This window comes from Garra rufa, chromosome 4 (genome assembly GCF_049309525.1).
Source record: "Garra rufa chromosome 4, GarRuf1.0, whole genome shotgun sequence".
NCBI classification, from domain to species: Eukaryota; Metazoa; Chordata; class Actinopteri; order Cypriniformes; family Cyprinidae; genus Garra; species Garra rufa.
This window is the reverse complement of record NC_133364.1, coordinates 8,620,627-8,643,478: the sequence shown is the minus strand read 5'-3', so window position 1 is coordinate 8,643,478 and position 22,852 is coordinate 8,620,627. Positions and strand designations below refer to the sequence as shown.

At 38.8% G+C, this 22,852-nt stretch overlaps 1 protein-coding gene across 4 annotated transcripts in view; it reads right to left on the bottom strand.

Moving 5' to 3' along the window:
* Positions 1-22,852, bottom strand: part of foxp2 (forkhead box P2) — a 111,762-nt gene that overhangs the window by 86,584 nt on the left and 2,326 nt on the right. For all 4 annotated transcript variants that reach the window (XM_073838595.1, XM_073838596.1, XM_073838597.1 and 1 more), the window contains exons 2-3: positions 17,329-17,393; positions 16,862-16,926 (exon numbers count right to left, since the gene is read on the bottom strand). The gene's annotated coding sequence lies outside the window, so the exon portion shown is untranslated. The remainder of the gene's footprint in view (positions 1-16,861; positions 16,927-17,328; positions 17,394-22,852) is intronic.

The window sequence follows — 22,852 nt, the reverse complement described above, 5'->3', positions numbered from 1 at the left end:
ACAGAGGAAACTGCGAACGTTACAACCACGACTCATTTGAATTCACACATCCGAACCAAAGCCCACAGCATACTTCCAACTTTTTTCCCCTCATTAGGAGTTCGACACGTACAAGTCTCTCTGCCTTTTACTAGATGGAAAGCAGAAGGGAAGAGGGGGGAAAAAGAAATGGAAGGATGTTCTGACAGTTTAAAAGTGCCCAACAGCTGCCGTCGGGTCATCTAAACGCACATCCACCTCCCCAAACAAACTCAGACACGACTTCAAATACATAGCTGGACTGTTAGCTAATCCTTCCATTGTTCAGACTCACCGAGTTTTGGCCCCCATTGCCCTTTCTGCTCAAACTACATCCCTAGACTAACAACTGAACCCTCTGTGCCAGCGACCAAACTTAACTACGACACAGCAATAAATACCTACGAAAACCACAGAAACATGCATGACGCGGATTTTTCGTCTTGCATCGTGAAGGAAGACCCGAACAGCAGGGGACAGGCACTAAACAGGGGTCTTTTGTTTGGCTCGGACAAATCCAAGCTTCCCCAGAGGACATTTAATACTGCGAAGAAGTAGCGAACCGGTGGCTACGGTAGTCCATTGTGCACACGTACGAGATGAGGACCGGGTTTGTCTTACGAAGTGGCCGTGCAGTCAGTTAAATTGAATTTGAATGTTTCCTCCTGACAAATAAATGCATCGGGGTGGATGGTTGCCACCAATGTATGAGCCAGAAAGAACTTAAATGTATTTTAATTACTTCAAAAGTGAGAGAAAAGTGCATTACGCTGGCATACGGAAAGGGGGCCGCTGTCCAAATTCGCCTGACAAGTTGCCACAGAATCAAAGACAAATGTTTCATTAGCAGGTAACTTTTTTTACAAGTCTCCGGCAGTTCCGATTTAACACACACACACCATGCAGAAAAAAGAAATTTACACACGCAAATTATAAATGCAAGGCTCTTGCAACGGGGCTTGAACTTTTCACACCTTTCAAAGCCACAGAATTGGCTGCGTTCAGCCTCTCTGCAGCTGCTGCTTTGCACTAATGCAAGACGGTGTCATATGAAAACTATTCCTCTACCCAAACCACAGAGCTGGTCATTAATGAAACACAGCCTGCACAGTGAGGTCATGAAAAGTCTACATTTCAGCAGCCACATATACAGTAAAAAAAAGCATAATTCCCAAAGAATAGAGTAACAGGAACAAAAAAAAAATCAGATTCCAGTCCCAAGGACGGGGAAAAATAAATAAATGGCAGGGAATGGTGGCCTCTCACATTTTCCCCCCGCACTTTGCAAACAACCGTCAACTGCTGCTCAGAAACAGCGCTGCTTCACAATGAGAGCAGACTAAACAATCCAATCCCGGCCAAGGCAAACGCTCTGCAACTCTGCACACAGTCGCGTTTCAGGATGTCTCGGCTTAATTGCCAACTATCAAATCTCACAATGGAATCTGTCCATTTGGCAGAGACCCCGTCGGCGGACCTGATAAAATGTTGTTTAAAAAGTGTCAGCTTCGTCCCATGATGAGAAGAAAATCGTTTTGACGGGATTCGAGTTTCGGTCGGGTCTTTTTTTATTTGTCGAAAAGAGGCATACCGACTCTGCTTAGTGACATTCGTAAAATCATAATGCGTGGAGCGGGTTAAAGAGCTTGAAATCAAGTTTTATGGCTCTTAGTCCAAGTCAGTTTTGAGGTCTATAGACTAGTGTACTCTGAAACTCTTGGCTATATGTATTGTGCACTACACAGTTATGGAGCTTGATTTGTTGCATTATTATAAATAAACAGATTATGAGATTAAGAGTTTCACAAACATTCATTCACAAATAAATAAAATGAGATTTGCAAATAAAGAACATATTTATGTAACTCTGGACCACAAAACCACTGTACAACCACTACAAAGTATAAAAAAAGATCCTGAAGGTAAATTCTGGTATCTGGTATGTGTCCACTTTTCATAATCCAATCAGTTCCTGATATGTGACCCTGGACCACAAAACCAATCATAAGTAGCATATTTTGTCAATTTTATACTGCAAATATATCAAAACATAATTTTTGATTAGTAATATGCATTGCTATGAACTTCATTTGGACAACTTTAAAGGTGATTTTGTCAATATTTAGATTTTTTTGCACCCTCAGATTCCAGATTTTTAAATAGTTGCATCTCGGCCAAATACTGTCCTATCCGAAGCAACCACACATCAATGGAAAGCTTATTTATTCAGCTTTCAAATGATGTATAAATCTCAATTTCAAAAAATTGACTCTTATGACTGGTTTTGTGGTCCAGGGTCACAAAAATCTTTATATTACAAACACAACTTTGTCTGGCATTCATTTGTGAATGGCTTTTGGGTGCATTTGTTCTATTGGTCAGCAAAATATGGCTGCTATCTGATTGGCTCGGGTAGATGGTGGGTGGAGTCTAGGCATTTGTAAATTTGTCAGCGTCTAGACACTAGAAATGTTTCAAAATACACAAATGCATGCAGCAATGTACAAATGCACAAATGAATGCCAGGCAAAGTTGTGTTTGTGACATAAAAATATATTTGTTAATATGTTCTTTATTTGCAAATCATGAATTTGAATTTAATTAATGTTTGTGAAGCTTTAAGATTTATTTGTGAATCCTACACCACAAAACCTAACATAACATAACATAAGTAGCACAGGTATACTTGTAGCAATAGCCAACAATACATTGCATGGGTCAAAATTACAGATTTTTCTTTTATGCCAAAAATATTAGGATATTAAGTAAAGACCATGTTCCATAAAGATATTTTGTAAATTTCCTACAGTAAATAAATCAAAACTTAATTTTTGATTAGTAATATGCATTGCTAAGAACTTCATTGGGACAATTTTAAAGGCAATTGAGAATATTTAGATTTTTTTTGCACTTTCAGATTACAGATTTTCAAATAGTTGTCAATTCTAACAAAACATACATCAAAGGAAAGCTGATTTATTCAGCTCTTAGGTAATGTATACTTACGCAAAATCACTTATGAATAATCTGATTAATTTTTGTTAATCTTGTTACATATATTTGTGGATCATAATCTATTTATTTGAAATAATCCAACAAATCTATCTCCATATGCAGTCTTTATTTTCCAGGAAAGCTAAAATATTGATGAATATATTTTATAAATATACAAGCATTTTCATATTTATTAAAATATTCATACATTTTTAAAACATATATATATGTTTTAAAAATGTATGAATATTTTCTCATCCATATATATATAGTTATTTCTATATGCATATTACGTGCTTTCTAGAGAGCATTTGTTTGGACAAAACAATAAAACTATCCAGTGCAGTATGAGTCATTCATGTTTTTCTGTTTCCCTGGAAGAGACTAAATATAAATAAATAATAAAATCAATTTCATATGGGACTTTCAAGAAACGCCACACCTCAATATGTGTCTGCACAGCAGAAATGCTTTTGAGCTACTGGTACATGAAGTTCCTGGGATACTCAGGCTACCGATGCAAACCGAAGCGGACGAGCCTCCACCCGTTTGAAGACGCAGAGGGGACGAGAGCTATCAGGACTACGAGGGCAGGATAATCGGTTTGTCACTCTGTGCGTCTTGTGGCATTCTGTTTTTCTAAGTCTGACTTTCAAACTCCCAGATCCAAAAAACTTCAAACAACCAAAATACCAGCACATTCATAAAACAGAACAGAACCGCTGGGAATTTAAGACGGAGGGAGAGAGTGCACACACATACACACACACACACACACACACACACACACACACACACACACACACACACACACACACACGCACACACACACTCACTCGTTCGCACAAAGGTAGCAGGCCTCGACAGCAGATGGTAAAATTAACATTTCAACAGTTCTCTTCTTTCATGTAGGTCTCGGCAGAACCGCCTTTTTTTCTGGAAAAATGTAAAGGCTAGGGTTTGGAAAGATGCAAGGCTAGAGAAAGCATCTGGAAAAAGGGAAGGAGAATATTGGCTTATTGCTCCTGATGGTCCTCCTCTATGAAAAATTAAATAGGTCTGTTTTGCAGGTTTGGCTCTCTGGAGTGCCCTCCGCTCTGTTATGGAAACATCATCTCAGTAATTTATATGTGCTTGAACACCTGGTGATGAAGGAAAAATAAACTTTTTTGGGGCTTCTTTAAATCCAGTCCGCTGACTTTTTCGCCCTCGTCTATTCTCATCCACTCTCCCATGTTAGCGTCCGGGCGACGCTGGCGAACGCATTCAAGAGAAATAACCTGGAAATAATGCTTTTCGTAAAATAACGCACCCTCCGAACAGACATGCGCCGCTTCGCTGAGATATATTCAGAAGCTGTCTAATGCATTTCAAATAAATAAAAATCCAAGTGGGCGGAAAGAAAAAAAATAAAAGATCAAAACACCGAAGTGACAGACTCATTTGAGTCCATTGAATGGAACGCCTGAGTAGAGGCCATTAATTTGGACACAGTTATGGCTAAATTACATGTGTTTCACCTCTGTGACATTTTAAATGCAATTAAAAGCTGGTTATGAAAGAGTGCGGACTTCCTCGTGATGAGGGAAATCGCTGCGGTGATTAACATGCAAACGAGCTCACGCTGGCGGAGTAGATTGAGGTTTGAAAACCCCATTTACTTTTGTGTGATTATCTATTTACCAGTACACAGCCTTCAATCTCTCGCCGTTCCCCCGGCGCACATCACTCAATTACACTCCCACCTTTATTTACGACGGTGCGACTGTACCACGAGGCTAGGAGCGTCCGAGCAGGCTTTTGTCTAAAAATCGCGAGCTGGATCAGCGGCGGCCCTCCTCCGAGGGAGCGCACAGCTGGAGCATGTCAAATATCAGCCCTACCATTTGGCTACGACGATTCTGTAAACGGTTCATTAACAAAACGTCTCCGACCGCAGTTTTACAAGTTGGCCCCTGATAAATTGTTAAGTTGGAGGAGATGTTCCAGATGAAGATGAGGGGTCTTCTGAACACACGCTCTCTCACCAGAGGAGCTCTGGATTTAGATTGAAATGAACTGCGCTGGAAACACTCAGAGCGCTATTATGTTTCGGCGTGTTGATGCAATTATCATCTGAACGCCTGGCAGCATCAGAGGAATCTAATTTAATTAATTTAAACGGATGAATAACCACAAAATTCCTGTTGTAAAAATGTGCACAGCGATGAATGCTGGAAATTCAGAAATAAGTCATATCTTGATTTAAAAATCTAAAAAACAAAGAAATAATAATTTTTATGACAATAGATGATGCAAAACGTAACAAAAATTTAAAACTTGCACGTTTATATAAGAGAAAGTGTAGATAACACATCTTTTCACCATCATTTTAAACATGCAGTGCGCTAAATAATTTTTGAAATGCACAAATATTTAAACTACTTAATATGAGCTTATGAAAGCTGTGCATAATAATAAAAAAACAATTAGCAATTGCTGTTTATTCTAGTGCACATCACACCACACTACTTAAGCTTAAATTTATTGTCACTGCATCAATTAAACATGCTAAACTAGATAATAAAATCTTATAATCCTAATCAAATATTATTAATGATATTCTCTTAAATATTTAGACAAAAACAAAACAAACAGTTCTAATTAGACTGCTTCAATAAACAAAGTGCAGCTCGCTCGAGAGTCTTCTGCACTATAACATCCCATCACTCGAGTCTCGGGTTTTGCCACCCACTCCTGTATGATCTTTTTCCTCAGGATTCGTGCTTCCTGCTCTGGGACAGAGTTTTGAGCAGCCCTCGGCTCTCTCTTAAAGCTCCTGCCTTTTCAAGTGCTCTCAGCCTGCATAAAACAAACCCTGTTGATCGAGGGGGTTCAGGAGAGCAAAAAATGGAAACAGTGCCATCCAGTGATGCGTCTGGGCATTCCTCAAGCGCTGACCTCAAGGCTTGATCTCCAGGAAGCCCACAGACTGATATGTACTCTGGCAAAAGCCTGTAATCTGTCATTTCTTCTTTGAGGTGACTAAAGACAGAGGAACTCGGCGGAGCAGTGAGCAAAACACATCAGGGCGAATAACGGTAAGACCCTGCATGTGTGCGAGCTGATTCTAAAGCTACTGTAAAGAGTTACATCAGAATAACCAGAACAAAACTCACCTGTCGTAATTTAATCGGTGGCACTGTAGGGGAAAGTAAGCAGCTCGTTTCAGTCCTGAACATTTTTGACAAAAAGCATTTGCAGGTAAAACGTTGGCTGCTATTAACTACTACTGATCTTAATGCGATCTGATCATCTCCAAAAAGCATGAGAACATCTAATAAACTTGTACTCAACAGCATCTGGGCTTCATTTATAGTATATACATTTAAAAATATATATATAATTTTGTGATGCACACACCAAGGATTCTCCATTCAAACCTCACAACACTTCACATTAGGTAATCATCAAACACTACAAAGTGGAAATTATCAAAATTAGGGTTAGTATGAGATCAAAATTGACTCTGTTTACCTTCTTAATAGATATTCTTGGTCTTATTGTGCATAAAATTGTTATTTGTCATTACTTATTTTGATTTCTGAAACAACTTTTCAGATATAGAGATATATATATATATATATATATATAAATAATTTTTTTGTTTGTTTTTGTTCCGTTTAACTTAAAAATACATCAGATTCTGGAAGTAAAATATGTTTTGAACACTTTTAATGGTGATTTTTGGAAATTAACATTTAAATGCTGTTTAAAACATGCATTTACTGCTTTTTGTGTACTTATACACTTTATTAAATATTGCATGCTGTTTAAACCATATAGTGTAGTAGCCAGAACGATTAAATTTGCATTTAATTAAACATATATGAAAGCTAATTATATAAATAAATGAGAGATTGGTCTGCTAAAGAAACATCAGAGGAATATTTTGTCCAATCCTCCCCCTTATTCCAGCTCTAAATCTATTGATCTGTGAAACACAGGACTCAAGGGAGGGGATTCACTTAATATTATACAACTAATCATGAGATGAATAATGATTATACCATTTGGTAATTAAACGTCTTACAAACCATTTAACTCACTGTATGTTGGAAAGGGCCACCGGAGGTCGAAGCGATTGTTTTTTCATTTTTAGTTGTGAATCAAGGGAGCGAAAGGGAGGGGGGGTACCAAAAGAAAGAAAAAAATCATGCTATGTGACACAACGGTGAAAACACGTTGATGGTTGTTAGCAGTTGTGCTGCTAATCCTCTATTCTGTCAAGGCAATGAAAGGAAACAATTTGAGGAGGGAAAAAAGCCACACAAACACCTCGTTCTCGTGGTGAAGTGGGTAAATTATATATTTAGAAAGCTCATTAGTCGACATATGCGTGGTTTCACAAAGAGAGAGAAACAGCAAATATATGCACAAACTAAGTGTGTGTATATGTTGCGAGAGAGCGTTCTTGGCACAAATGCCTCGCCTCTGTGTATCACAGTCTCTGATCAACACGCAGGTGCACAAGACGCATGCTAAAAGCCAATTTACTGTCAACAATTCCTTTCTTATCCCTACTTAAAGGTAATAATTACCCTGCATTAGAGCTGTCAGTTTGTTGTTGAGCACGAAGGGCGGTCTTGCGAACATACAGTGTGTTTGTACACGCAGGGTCCAAAATTAACACTCCCTAAGCGCCAAATGCAACTAAAAATTGGCTTTGCTTGCCAGTTGGCCTAAAAATTCAAGAAATGCAACATTATTTGGTTTTAATCCAACTGTGAGAACGAATTGCATTGATTTGAGATCATGCTTAGAAGTTCAACAAACATGAATGATACGAAATGTCATAATTTAGGACTAAATTTACTACTTAGGGGGTGTCAGTAAGAAAATATAGGGGGTGCAATAAATGCATTGTTTGTATTGTTGGTAAATTTGTTCAAAATGAATGATTTTACAATAAAATGAGCTAATTTGCATGTGCAAATTACAACATTATTGTATAATTATAATAAAACAAATATATAAGGATTCAAATTATAGCACCTTCATAAAGTGAATACCAACCAAAGCAAAAACACAGACGTCTTGTGAAGAGTAAAAAACTTGACTTTTTTTTTACTTTTTGAATTTGATTTTTTTTTTTTTTTTATTAGAAAAATAGAACATTTCTGACGAATTTAAGTTTATCCGAGACACTTGATGGTTTTTGTTTCTGCAAAACTCAATATTGCAATATTTAAAGCATTAAGCATTTCGGGCAGTTTTTTTTTTATTTTTAGATTAATGCAAAACACATTTTCACAGCCAGCGAGAAATAATGAGTGGTAAACTTTTTTAATTCACCAGCTATCTAGCAAAAAGTGCATTTTGGAGAAAAAAAAATTAACAATACTTTTCCTTTTCCTTTTATTAATAACAAATTTAAGTTTATCTAAGACGCTTTATGGTTTCTGCCTCTGCAACATTCAATATTGCAACATTCTTGCATTAAGCCAATATAAATTAATCCAATAGGAATCACAGTGCCTCTTAGTGTTTATTTGACAGATGGTGTTTTAACCTAAATTTCCTTATTATTTTTTTTAGAATAAAATTAATGCAAAATACGTTTTCACAGCTGGTGAGAAATAATGAGTGGTAAGCTTTCTGAATTCACCAGCAATCTAGTAAAAAGCGAATTTTGGAAAAGATCCAGTCCCCATTTTTAACAATATTTTCCCCCATTTCACTAATAAACACAGTAGATTACAGAAGTAAGTTTTGAACCCTTTAAAGTTTCACAGTTTAACAGCCGGTGTAAAATAATGGGCACATAAATGCACTTTTTTTATTCAGAATCTCAAAGTAGAGTTAAAAACTTTTAGAATTTTCTTTGTTGAGAAGGTACATCGCCACTTTGCTCTAACCACAAATTTATAGCAATGCCTCTTTATGTTTGTTTAACAATTGGTATTTCAGGCTAAATTATTTATTATTTTTTTACTAAATATAAGGCACACAGCTAGTTAGAAATAATAAGTGGTAAACTTTCTAAATTCCAAGCCATCAAGTAAAAAAAAAAAAACAACGTTTTTCAAGTTTTCAGTTTTCTTTTCCCCTCCATTTCCCTCATAAATACAGTAGACTAAAGATGCAACACAAGTTTTAAACACTTTAAAGTTTTACAGTCAGTGTGAAATAATGGGCACATCAATGCACTTTTTTCTGAGTTTTTATAGAGAAGGTACATCGCCACTTTGGTATAACCACAACTTTATAATGAATTTAAAAGTCAATATTGTGACATCTCTTCCATTAAGCCTCCATAAATGTAACCATAAGGAATGAAATTGCAATGCCTCTTTATGTTTGTTTAACAGGTGGCATTTCAGGCTAAATCTTTATTTTTAGATTTAAAAAAATCATGCAAAATACATTTTCACAGTGAGTGAGAAATAATGAGAGGCAAACCTTTTGGATTCACCAGCTATCTAGTAAAAAGTGAATTTTAGCCCTATTTTTCAATAACATTTTTCCATTTTCCACCATTTCAATCATAAATACATTAGATTACAGAGGTAACATAAGTTTCAAACACTTTAAAGTTTCACAGTTTCACAGCCGGTGTGAAATAATGGGGGGTAAACTTTCTGAATTCACCCGCTCTACAGTTAAAAATTATTTTTGGACTCTGTGTGCAAGTGCATTAGTGCATTATACAACGCGAGCACCCACAGACACTTTCAAACCCGCTCTTATGTTCTTGTATCATTCATAATACTTCATGCTTTGCCTGCGACCAGTCAAAGGAAACATTGAGGTACTTGAGATTTTATTGAACGGCGGCTTGTAAACGTCGTTGCGAGGAAAGGCGTGTGTATTAAAATCCTCTAAAAGGCATTGAGCCGGGCTGGAACGGGGCTAGAAATCCCAACAATGGTTTCCAGGAGGGCAGTATCACGGAATGCAAACGTCTGCCGTGATGAGCGTGCGAGAGATTAGAGACGAACTCCCCCTTCCGCCATTTACATAATGTAAAAACTCTTTTCTTTCATTCTCTCTTTCTTTCTTCCTCTCCAACCATTCACTAAATATATGAGGAAACTATCAAAGCGTTGGGATGTTTGATAAAAGACAGACAGAGTGGATTCAGAACGGCCCGGCGCTCTCCACAATACTCGCGGCGAGTGGCAGCATTCAGAGGCAGCCGACTGAGGAAGGGCTGGCAGAATATTTATAACGGAGGACAATGCTAATGTATTAGGGTGACACCTATACCTCCTCTAAGCCAAAGGGAATCACATTCTAACGTTGGCTTTATCTTCCGAGGGAGAATCCTGTGCTGGGAGGAGGTTTTTATAGAAATTTGGACAAATGTAAATGTATAGAGAACGTGGATGATTCTTCACGAGGTTGAAAGGGAACAAGGATCTTATTGAATGTGGCCCGTTTTGTTCGGCTTCGGTGTTTAAACCTGCTGCTGTTCATTCAGATCAAGATGCAGTCAAAAGACAGACAAACCTGTACGGATCGAATCCGAGACAAGGCCTGTGGTCTATGTTAACTGCAAAATGCTGTTAGGATGTCATTTCACTTTCTTGTCTAATTCAGATTTAAACTGAGGTACAGTTAGAGGTTTAAAAGACATCAGGACTTTGTGGATTCAGGATTTGATTGAATCACAAAGAATAGTCTATGATGTTGAAGTCAAATTTTAACATCATGCTGCCTTTAAAGTTAATATGCAATGGCATTCACAATATTTAATATATATGACCCTGGAACACAAAAACAGTCATAAGTGTCAATTTTATCACCGGAAAGCTGAATAAATAAACTTCCTATTGATGTATGGTTTGTTAGCATAGGACAATATATGGGCAAGATACAACTATTAAAAATCTGGAATTTGAGGGTGCAAAAAAAAAAGTTGTCCAAAGTTCTTAGGAATGCATATTACTAATCAAATATTAAGTTTTGGTATATTCACGGTGGGACATTTACAAAATATCTTCATGGATCATTATATTTACTTAATATCCTAATGATTTTAGGCATAAAAGAAAAATTTAGAATTTTGACTCTTACAATGTATTGTTGGCTATTGCTACAAATATACCCATGCTACTTATGACTGGTTTTGTGGTCCAGGGTCACATATCAGGAACTGATTGGATTATGAAAAGTGGACATATACCAGCTACCAGAATTTACCTTCAGGATCTTTTTTATACGTTGTAGTACAGTGCAAATCTACACTTTGTGGTGAAAATCCTTCTGTGGACAGCCTAAAACATCAAAAACATCTGTGTGCCGTTCATGAAATGACTTGTGTAGCACCAACAAGCTGTAAAGTCCCTCAAAACTACTTAAAACTAAGTAAACAGAAACACTGGGTTACATCACCTGCCAGCAAGGGCCGAGCTCTGTGGTATATGGCTCAAGTATATTTATAAAAGTCATTCCTTAGAAAGAGATTTAAATTGAGCCGTTTGCTTTCTCTCGGGCCTCTCAAAAAACATTGAACTTGTGAAATTCCTAGCTTTCCCATACCTCTAGAAAGCAGCTCATCCCAGCTAATCGGCTGGAATCTAAGAACCAATCAGAGGAGCGTCTGCTCACCATCCGTGCGAGTGTGTTTTCTAGATCATTCTGGTCTGTTTCAGTGAATTCTCATAAGGCAAGCTATTTTATTTACTTTATCTTCAATAAAATGGTTCAGTGAGCATTAGCAACTTTGAGACACGAGTTTCAATCAGTCCTGTGGCAGCACTGTCAGTCTGCATCCAGCTCTGTGTGTGTGTGTGTGTGTGTGTGTGTGTGTGTGTGTGTGTGTGTGTGTGTGTGTGTGTGTGTGTGTGTGAGTGAGTGGTGCAACATGCCGCAGACAGGCAAGATAGACAGAGAGAGAAAGAGAAAGTCATCTAATAACAGGGGGAGCAAAGCTATGAATGAAAGAAAGAGAGAATTAAGTGATGAAAATAGGTCTGGAGAAAGCAGGAGAGAAATATTAAGAGAAAACAAATGGAAAAGCAGTGGAACAGGACGAGAAAGAAGTGAAGATGAAGACTAAACAAAACAAATTTTACTTACATGAAAGTCGATCAAGAACATCTGTGGAATTCATTTAGATTTAAACCGAAACTCAATTCAAATCATCGCCCAATTCATAAAAACACAATCACACACACAAAAATCAAAATGACAGCAATGCATCTTGCTTTTTACACAAACTTTCAAACAAGGCTGTTAAACCAACATTCAAAAGTTCTTTCTTGGCTTTCCTACTAAAAAAAATAACAGTTACATGAATTTTACAATAATTTTATTCAACCTTCTTCAGAATAAAATTCAAATTGCAATTCTGGATCTTGTTTGCTACTTCAATTCAAATTTCAAATTCCAAATTCAGTTCCAAATTCCAAATTTAGTTCCAAATTTAATTCAAATTCCAAATTCCAAATCAAATTCCATTTCAGTTCCAGTTCCAGTTCCAATTCCAATTCAAATGAATTCCAACAAATCCAGCAACTGAATTGGTGACTATACTTTTGCAAAGTGTGCATTTTGACATTGACTGCACAGATTTTTACCTTTAAAAAAATGTCTAAATTATTTTTTCTCCAGTTATCGACAGTAATCGACAAATGCTGTCATTAGAGCTTAACTTAATTCCTCCTCACCAGCCCAAATAATGGAAAAAGAATCTGCTCTCTGAGAGAGTTTCATTTATCGGGACTTGAAGGAAACAGCTGGAGAAGTACAAGAGGAAAAGAAACGGGAGACAGACAGGAAAGGAGAGTGAAAGAGATTTGAAAAGCCTTCACAGGTGAGGTGGGCTGAGGGACGCCCTGTCTGTTTGGTCTCTCTCGTAGAAGAAGAAGGGCATGTTTATGCAGACGGAATCTCTCTCACATGACTCCCTCTGGCTTCAGCACTCAACATCACTCCACGAGCCTCAGAATCAGGTAGTGTGACCGCAGAATTGGCCCAGAGGCACGGCTTTCATGAGAGAGGGTTACAAAAGTGAAGCGCGCGCCATGGAGAGAAATCAGAGACTCTCGGATTTGGCAGCGCGGTCGCGCCGACACACACATTCCAGTCCGAGACGGACATGTGACCCGAATTGGGTTGCTCTCGTCCCAACAACAAACAGTTTCACCATCTATCAAAGCATGTAACCGTGACACAGTTTGATTGTACAGGCTTGCGGTTTGTGGCGGGGAAGCCAAATTCCAGGCTCTAGTACCTCTCCTTCCGCAAGATCACTTTTCAAGCCACGATCAAATTATCGTGAAGAACAAAGCGGTGGGCTTGTATCTTTTGTAGTAATGCTTTTCCTGTGAATGAAGCCAGACAAAGCGTTCAAATGGAGAAAGCATTTCAAAACAGCGCTATCAAAGCGTTGCGGGGGAGAGCTCTGTTAACGTATAAGATTTCTTCCCTCCGACGAAAATAACATTAGCTGTTTATGTAAAATATCAAATGCGAGAAATGCATTGAAATCCTGCAATTCTTCTGAGAAGAATCACATTTTATAAAACACACACAAAAATAAGACTAAGCTAATTTAATCTAATTTACATTTAAATTAATCCTTTTTGTGGCCAATTATTCACATAATCTACGTCTTACAACTCCACAGGAGGCCGAAATCCTTCATACTCGGTTGGTTCAAAGCCTCTAAATAAATTGGCTGCATGAAACCAATGGCAGCTTCCATCGCATGTTTCGTGTCATAATCCTAGTTTAGTCAACTCAATTGGAGTTGATGTGACAATTGTTCGAACATAAGTTTCTAATCTGACTCGTGGTTGTTTAACACACATCCGTAACAACGGAATTGGCAGAAATTGGTAATTGGACTCACATTCTCATATATTCAATCTGCACTCATTCATTCCTAATCCACCCATGTCTATTCTACACCGTGATCCATTTCATGACCGCACGGGGAGTTCAAAATATACTCCAGGCGACACGCAGAGGGACGAGACGACGTGAGACCAATGCATTTGGACATGATCACCTGCAAGGAAAGCGTCTGACTAATTCCCGCCACCTGGACCGCCAGGGTCAGACTTGTGTCAGACCGCTCTGATGTCAAAAAGAGGGTCTCGTTTCACAACATTCCAGCACTTATAGCTTCTAGACAATAAACCTGCATATCAGACTTGCTGGGCATGTATTGAGAGACTAAAAAGACCAGTAAACCAAGTAGAAGTCGGAGTGAAGGACACTGACTCTTGGCCCATTCAGACGGCTGATTAGCATAGCACTCCTGCCGGATCAATAACCTCATTGACTCGGTCTGTCTCCTCTATCAGGAATGATGGCAGACTCTCTTTTGTAACTCTATTCTTGGGGCAACTGTCCATTCTCTACAAACTCCTGCTCTATTTTTCAAACCAGCCTCGATTTGTTTTCTTCTGTCTTTTGGGATGTGAGTAAATAAAGCTGTCTAGATGCCACCGAGGAAAGATTAGCATGTAGGTTTTCGCTTTTATCTGGAAGTAAAGGAATGAGTTTACTTTGCAAACCTCTTATTATCACGTTTAGGAATAAAAGATGTGTGAATGGGCAAGACAAGGAGCTACTCAAAGTCCAATTTGCTCACAGCATGGCTTCATGAGCCCTTTCCCAAACCAAGCTTAACGGGAATATGGAAAGTTGGGCAGAATCCAAAAAAAATCCTTCTTTCTAATACGGAGACAAAACAATGAAGCGAAGAGAGTTTAAGACGAAGAGAAAGACCAAAACCATGAACCTCTGATGGCCTGAACTATTTTTTTTCCATCCATCATAAAAAGTCTTAAGTTTAAAATATTCGATCGAAATGGGGGGATTGACCAGTGACCTGATCCCAGGAGCTGCTTGGGTTCTGGGGGTTAATGGGGGATAAAGATTAGGAGGAACCGGGCTTCGCTTCATCTCCGTCCCCAACCACCTTCCCTTTCCAATCCCAAATCAGCCACACAATGAGACCTTCCAATGGAGACGAAGCCCGGTTTTCTTTGATATCCTTCCGAGCTCTCGGCTCCGAGTGTCCAGAGCAAAGCCCCATGGAGGCTACTCTCGACTCCTGGGAGTGGAAGAGCTCTCTCCGAGCCATTTTAGATGGAAATGGCAGGCGCTCTACTAGAACAAGAAATCAATTTTCAAAGCGAAGTACGCGCTAGGCCGTCCAAGCGAGGAGTGAGCAACGCCATCCCTCGTCTTTAAACTCGGGTGAGATATGCTTAATTGCTGTAGATTTTATAATGTGTGTGCATTGGCGGTGTGAAGTTGGCCGGCAATTATACTTTTTTTACGCACTGATCAGAGGACTTCTGTTCCAGAACAGATATGCTTTAAGAGTTCATCTTTGAAGATTTAAGTGGATACTCGTCAAATTAAAAACTAATATTCAAATCTCTTTAAGGTGGGGAGAGAGCTGGGTTTTGCTTAGCCTTGTGAGGCAGTGACTTCTGGGGATTTCAGCCCCTGCCTGAAGCCAAGCCACCCAACCTCTTCAGCAAATGCAAACTTTAATCAGTCCCGCACCTCAAAGGCAGAGTAATGGCTTGGAATAGCCTCACTGATGGACGCTTCTCTACAGAGCCAAGCTGAGCGCTGGACTCCGCTGAGTTTAGCAAATCGGCAGCAAAGCGTGGGCTGTTATTGCTAGCGCAATGTGAAACTTTATATATTAATGCAAGTGCACTAACCGATTCATCCAAAAATCACCCATAGATTAGGTGCTGACCTATCTTCCAAAGCTTTTTTCTCTAGCATAATCATTATTTGTATACTAATTAGGGACATTTTACTAAAAAATGGCCAAAAATTCAGCCACCATTTACTCATGACCTTAAGTCATTCCAAACCTGTATTACTTACTTTCTTCCATGGAACTCAAATGGAAAAATGTTCCAAAATGTACTTTGGACTCTTCTCCATATAAATGAATGAGAATACAGGCTGCAACAATAAAGTTTCAGGGAACCATTAAAAAAAATGTATTTCATTCACACTTATTTTGTGATTAAACTTTACATGTTGCATCTAAAGGCATCATCTTTTAATAGATTGTCACTTAACCTGTGATCTGTTTGTTGCAAAAGATTATTGAGTAATTTTTAATCTGCTTGGAATATACAACATGAGTCAAGGCACTATTTTTATATAGTTGTATAGTGCTTTCCTCCCATTCATTATATGTAGAAGATTGGCCAGAACATTCTTCACCATTTTTCCTACTGTGTTCCAGTTTTTCCTTTTTGATTCCTTTTTTATCCCTTTAGAACAAAAATTATAATAGCAACTGGGTACCTTATCAGGACCCTTAGAAAGTCAACAAATCTCTCTCAAATGATCAAACATGACCTAAACTTGCCTGATCTACCTTGAATAGATGCAGGTTTCCCTCATTCACCCTTCGCAACTGTAGCTGCCTGTCTGGCAATGTCTACATCGCTAATGACGGTGACCACAATAATCAGCAGTCAGATTCTTACAGACAGTGGGATTCCTTATGCACATTTTTCACTTACTTGGTGACAAAACCATCATCAGGGTTTCACTGGAGTGAGCTGGACAACATGCTTCAAACCTTTACCTTCTGGGTTATGCACCACAATACATTTATCTTGACTTCAACTGGCTTTAACGTGAAACCCCACAACCGTCAAGGCCGTCGGAAACTAAGTGGACTCTCTCGACTATCATGATGCATCGAGAATCTTTAAGAGGTCCCCGGACTCCTCGTTATTAACGCTCCTCTCAGGATGTGGTTGATGGAATATATAATGGAAGTGATTTTTGAGAGGACATATCAATTATGGCCGAGACAGACAGACCGAACATGCAAATTAGCACTTTAAAGATTGCTTTTACTCACCGCTTTCGCCTTGGTTTCAGAGTACTCCTGCTGCGCTATGAGCAACGGCCATACCAGGTCTCATCCTGACCGACACAGAATGGGAAACGTGTAAACATACATATTTTTTTCCTTGAGGCATGCATTTGTTTTGCATATTACCTTTAGAGGTGGCAAAACAGCAAAAAATAACAGTGTAAGCATGCTGTCAGTGACATTTAGGGAGACTTCAATGACAGACCAGGTTTACTGTTTGTGTCATGCGAGCGTTTTTCATCTTCACGGCAAAATAATTACAACAAAGTCTGTCACAGTCCATCAATATGACAGGTCAATCAAAAAACTGGATGTGGGCTCGTTTCACGTCAACGTGCCGCACTTGCGTACGATCACACTCTAGTTTTTTATCTCGTTTTCAAAGAGTGCATCTGCCAAAAAGATGAAAGTGTTGACAGAAGTACAAGAGAAGCTGTGTTTTTCGATCTTACCCTGAGGGGAAACTTTCAGTTGATGTCCGTTTGTTTGGGAGAGCCGAGTCCAAGTATGAGAGAATCTGTCAGAAAACAAACAAAGAAAGATATTATACCTTATTCAGAAAGCAAATTTTTCAGTTGTAAATTTTTAAACGCTCCTCGATACCTTCATCCGCGTTTCATTCAGACTGACACACATCACACCCAGAATAATAATATGCGTCAGAAATGAGGGAAAATGTTTTGCCCTCGAAACAGCTTGCCATGCCTGGCAGGTTAAAACTAACCGAGCATAAATCAAACTTTCCATCGAGGCTTCTGCCGTTTTTTTTTGCTGACACTCACAGATATGTTCAACTAAATGAGCGTGTGCAGCTCAGTTCACCTCATTTTTGAAAAAACTGCAAGTTGTAACATATTTCTTCTTTTTTTGAAAAGTAGAGTTGTGAAGCTACAGTATGGGACACACACACATACACAAACCAGCCGAATGGCTTCGGATTCTCTCTGTCCCAGAATTCCAAAGACCCCTGTAGGCAACTAACAACTTCAGGATCCCGTGGAATGTGCTCCCTGAACTGTACAAAAAGAGGAGGGGGTTTGCTTAGGAGAGCGTTTCTGCAAACACAAACCCGCCACTACTTTAACTGCCTGTGTTTGAGGAGGTGTTACAAACTGAGAGTGTTTGGAGGAAATAGCACAAACTGTCTATTAGCCCGAGTATTAAGATACACATCTTCCGCGCTCAATTACACGTGCACGTATATGGCGTTCGTAATTCTGGAAGTGCGTTCGGTTTAGGAGCACAAATAGTGTATATTTAAGCTCACCAGCTCAGTCAACATTTGAATGAGAGATTTATTATCAAAATTAGATTTAAGACTGTTCAGTCTGTGCTTTTTGTGCGCATGCACGTGTACACAAACTGTGAAAATGAAATGCGATATAAAAAGCTCAGAATAATCATTCCGGAAAAGCGCTAACGTCCCGTTCATTTCCAACTGCCTCCGAGTTTGTGTTAATACCGCGATGTCTGTGGAGTGTGAAAACTCACCATTTAAATCGACTTTTCCGATGTTATTAGTTTGTGTGACCCCGTGGTGATGGGTTTACACAATAGCGGACCCGTTTCAATTCGAGATCTTTAAATATTATCAAATTATATACACGCACTCTGCATTAGCAGAGGTTGTCCTAATGCCACTGTCTGATATTTACATTTACAAAGTCGCGATAAACTATTTCAAATCAAGGGCAGGACTACATCTCCGGTTCCTCTGCTGGGTGTGCGGATGAAAGAAGACATTATGCGAACAAGTCAGATTACAGTACACAATAATTTTTTACCTTTTCAAGTAAATACCATTCCCGTGTTAGGAGGTGGAAGCCAGCGTAATATATTTTGACTGAGGGCCGAACGGCCCTTATCAGTGCTAGTCAAGCAATTCAGGCCCCCCGAACAAAGATGAGTCTTCAAACTCCCTCCATTCATCAGCGGACGTGTAATTACCCCCGGTTCACAGTCTAGACGTTACCGCTTTCAGGGTATTTAAGATCCCCTTTGCAACATGCAGCATGCTCGCGCCCGGCCCAACGTTAAATCTGCGGCAGATAAATTAACGAAGAATGCAAGTAAAAAAAAAAAGAAGCGCGACCACAATGAAAAGAACTTTATCCTCCCTGCTGCTAAATGAGATTTCTTTGAAATGCAGATCAGTGGCGCTAGATTAGTGAATTTTAGCTGCTGTCAACATCATAACAAAATACAAATGCGATTGTTCGTCTGGGCCTTATCTCCTTGCTTCCATCTGCTTCTTCCCGTATTTACTCGGGTCGATTTACTATGCAGATCTAAATAAGACGCGCTCACGGCACAATGGCTTCTTAAGCTTCTACATCAAGGTATTTGAGAGCGCCGTCACATGAAAAGCTGGCCCATCAAAGGCACATCCCTAATGAACTTCCCTATCACAGAGGGATGGCGCGGCGCTCCGGAGAGGCTCGCGGAGAGGCGCTAAATCACAGGAAGGATACCTCGGCGGCCCGGGGAGATTAGCACACCACGGGGACCCTTAAACAGGAGGCCGTCCGAGGCAAACCCAGGGTAGCTTGCGGATCAACGGCCAACACCCAGGTAGGGGTAAGATGGACGCTTGGAACGGTGCAGCATACAAAGCTGCATTTGCCACAACGATGACAGTAATCTTCAAAGCCGAGGAATAACCTCTAATTTCATGCCTTATTTGTTGCATCCTGCGTACACAGATGGGATTACAACACAAATCCCACAGCTTACCCCAGAAATGGCTGGAAAAGTGTGGGCGAAAGGGAATGTATATGAAGGTACGAAGATGCATTTCAGGTTAAAATGGTCATGCACCAGTGGTTTACGGAGGGGGGCTGGGGCAATTAGCCCCAAAGGCAGTGCACACACGGGACCGGCACATGTGGCTCGGAGGAGCTCTGACATCACGGCATGATGAGAGGGCAATGGGAATACGGCGGTGGGGGTTGAATGGGAGCGTGTGCCAGCCACACTTGTGCCAGGTTCCAACTTCCGGAAAAAGAAAAAAAGCAAAGAAGGGGGGGGCTGTATTCTCCCATTCGGAAAGCATCCTCACACTAAAGCGGCATCCGACGGCCCTGCGGTCGTGTGACACAAACCGCAGTTGTCTTTTACGTGTCTTTCCCTCCTCCCCTCGCTGTCTTCACCCTGCCAAGTGGGCTCGATGCCAGTCGCATTTGCAACCACAAGGGACTGCTGCCTTTTTTTTCTTGTTTAATGAAATGACAAAACAACAGATTTACATATGCAGAAACAGGTGTTGTAACAGGTTTGACTCCTCTTGACCTAAAACGTGTTGCGTGGGGGGAAAGCGGAGGGGGAAAAAACAAGGGGGAAAAAAAAGTTTATTAGCAACAGCTGCCTGGAGGGTGTTTAGGCTCTGATGGGCATTCAAATCTACACCATCTGCCCTGCTGGTTGCCAGAAGTGACAATCTAAATTAAAAACCACTCATCAAATATCATAAAAATAAACTATTGTATTGCTCTAGCCATATGCTGTAAGTGGCCCTATCAAAGACAAAGAGGGAGTCAGAGGGAGATTAATTAACCCTCCGCAGTCTAAAAGACATCCCTGAGCACCAAACACAACAATGGCACACATTCCCACAGGCCCCTGAACACATACTCCAAGTCAGAGCTACACTTCAGAAAGGATGCTTGTGTTTCAGTATTGATTCCTATTGGTGCACACTCTTAAATTGTGCTGCATATGTGACACTGGATCACAAAGCCACAGTAGCACAGGTATATTTGTTTATGGGTCAAAATTATGGATTTTTCTTTTATGCCAAAAATCATTAGGATATTAAGATCATGTTCCATGAAGATATTTTGTAAATTTCCTAGCGCAAATATATCAAAACTTTCTGATTTCTGATTAGTAATATGCATTGCTAAGAACTTCACTTAGACAACTTTAAAGGTGGTTTTCTCAATATTTTGATTATTTTGCACCCTCAGACTCCAGATTTTCAAATAGTTGTATCTCGGCCAAATATTGACCTAACAAACCATACATCAATGGAAAGCTCATTTATCCAGCTTTCAGATAATGTATAAATCTCAGTTTTTAAAAAATATACCCTTATGATTGGCTTTGTGGTCCAGGGTCACATATTAGTGTTAGACAAATGTAAAGGCTAGAATAAAGATCTAAAATCTGATTAATCGACACAAAAACCTTACAAAAATTACTGTGGCAATACTGTGCTATATTAATGATACAGAAGGAAATACTGTAGTATTTGGATGCATACTGAATGATTAACATATTCATTAACTGCGGCTTAAATAAATAAGAAAATAATATCAATATTAATAATAAAATCAAATTATTCTACACTAACCCTTACAAAAACTCTAGTGGTACCATGGTACAATGATGGTATTATATTTTGATATTCACCATGCTACTGCATGATTACCATGTTTAAGATGCATATAAGCTAATATTGTAAGACTGCCAATAAAATATTAATAATAATAATGATAAAACTTGAATTCTGCATGAGCTCTTACAACAGATGAGGCAACATGGTAAAATTGTGGTAAAAAGTTGGTCATAACATGGTGTTTTGATATATACCATGATGCTGAATGATTATCATAAACATAATTTAAGTAGCACAGGTGTATTTGTAGCAATAGCCAAAAATGCATTGTATGGGTCAAAATGATAAATTTTTATTTTATGTTAAAAATCATTAGGATATTAAGTAAAGATCATGTTCCATGAAAATATACTGTACATATACTGTACAAAAAATTCTCTATATTTTGATTTTTTTTTTTTGCACCCTCAGATTCCAGATTTTGCAAATAGTTGTATCTCAGCTAAATATTCCCTAACAAGCCATACATTAATGGAAAGCTTATTTATTAAGCTTTCAGATGATATATAAATCTCAAATTCAAGAAACTGACCCTTATGACTGGTTTTGTGGTCCAGGGTCACATAAATGTAAAAAAAAAAAAAAAGTAAATTGTTTGCACTAATCCTAACAAAAAAAACATGTTTTACATGCAACTATAGAGCATGTCCTCAAAAACAACACTACAGTTAAAAAAAAAAATCATTATATTACTGTTACCATATGGAAAAAAATATGGCAATAACAAAGTACTTTTGTGAGCATAAAAAAATACTTTGTTATACAAATTAAATGTCAAGCACAGCAATCAGACATTCTTTTAAAACAATAGAGAAACATGAAGGTCAAACACATTAACTCGTAACGTCAGCTCAGTAACTCAACAATAACAACAACATGAAGCAAAACCAAGAAAACAACAATTCAGGCCAAAGAGTCCAACTAAAAATATTCACTCTGCCCTTGTCAAAGACAAAGGGAGCATTAATTTGCCCTGTTATTATTTAGAGAGGGCAGGAGGAACAAACCTGAGCCCGTCGTGACCCTGCCACAGTGTTGCAACTTGTTCTAGAGCGATGCCAGCAGAAGGCAGCACCATATGCCCGCAGCCTCGGGCCCGATGCTCTTTCTGCAGCCTAATACGCCTGTCAGGAGACGTTACTGTCACAAATCCTCTGTTTTTCCACAACGTGTTTCAAATAAACAGATTTTTTTTTTCTGTTGCTAACAGAATTGTCCTCAGAGATTCCACTTAGAAGGTCAGTATTTGCTTCTACTGTACTGACAGCATATATGTTTTTAAGAATTTTTAAAATCATTTTTACACACATATGTGACCCTGGACCACAAAACCAGTCTTAAGTCGCTGGGGTGTATTTGTAGCAATAGCCAAAAATACATGGTATGGGTCAAAATTATTGATTTTTCTTTTATGCCAAAAATCATTAGGAAAATAAGTAAAGAACATGTTCCATGAAGATTTTTTTGTAAAATTCCTACTATAAATATATCAAAATGTAATTTTTGATTAGTAATATGCATTGTTAAGAACTTAATTTGGACAACTTTAAAGGTGATTTTCTCAGTATTTTGATTTTTTT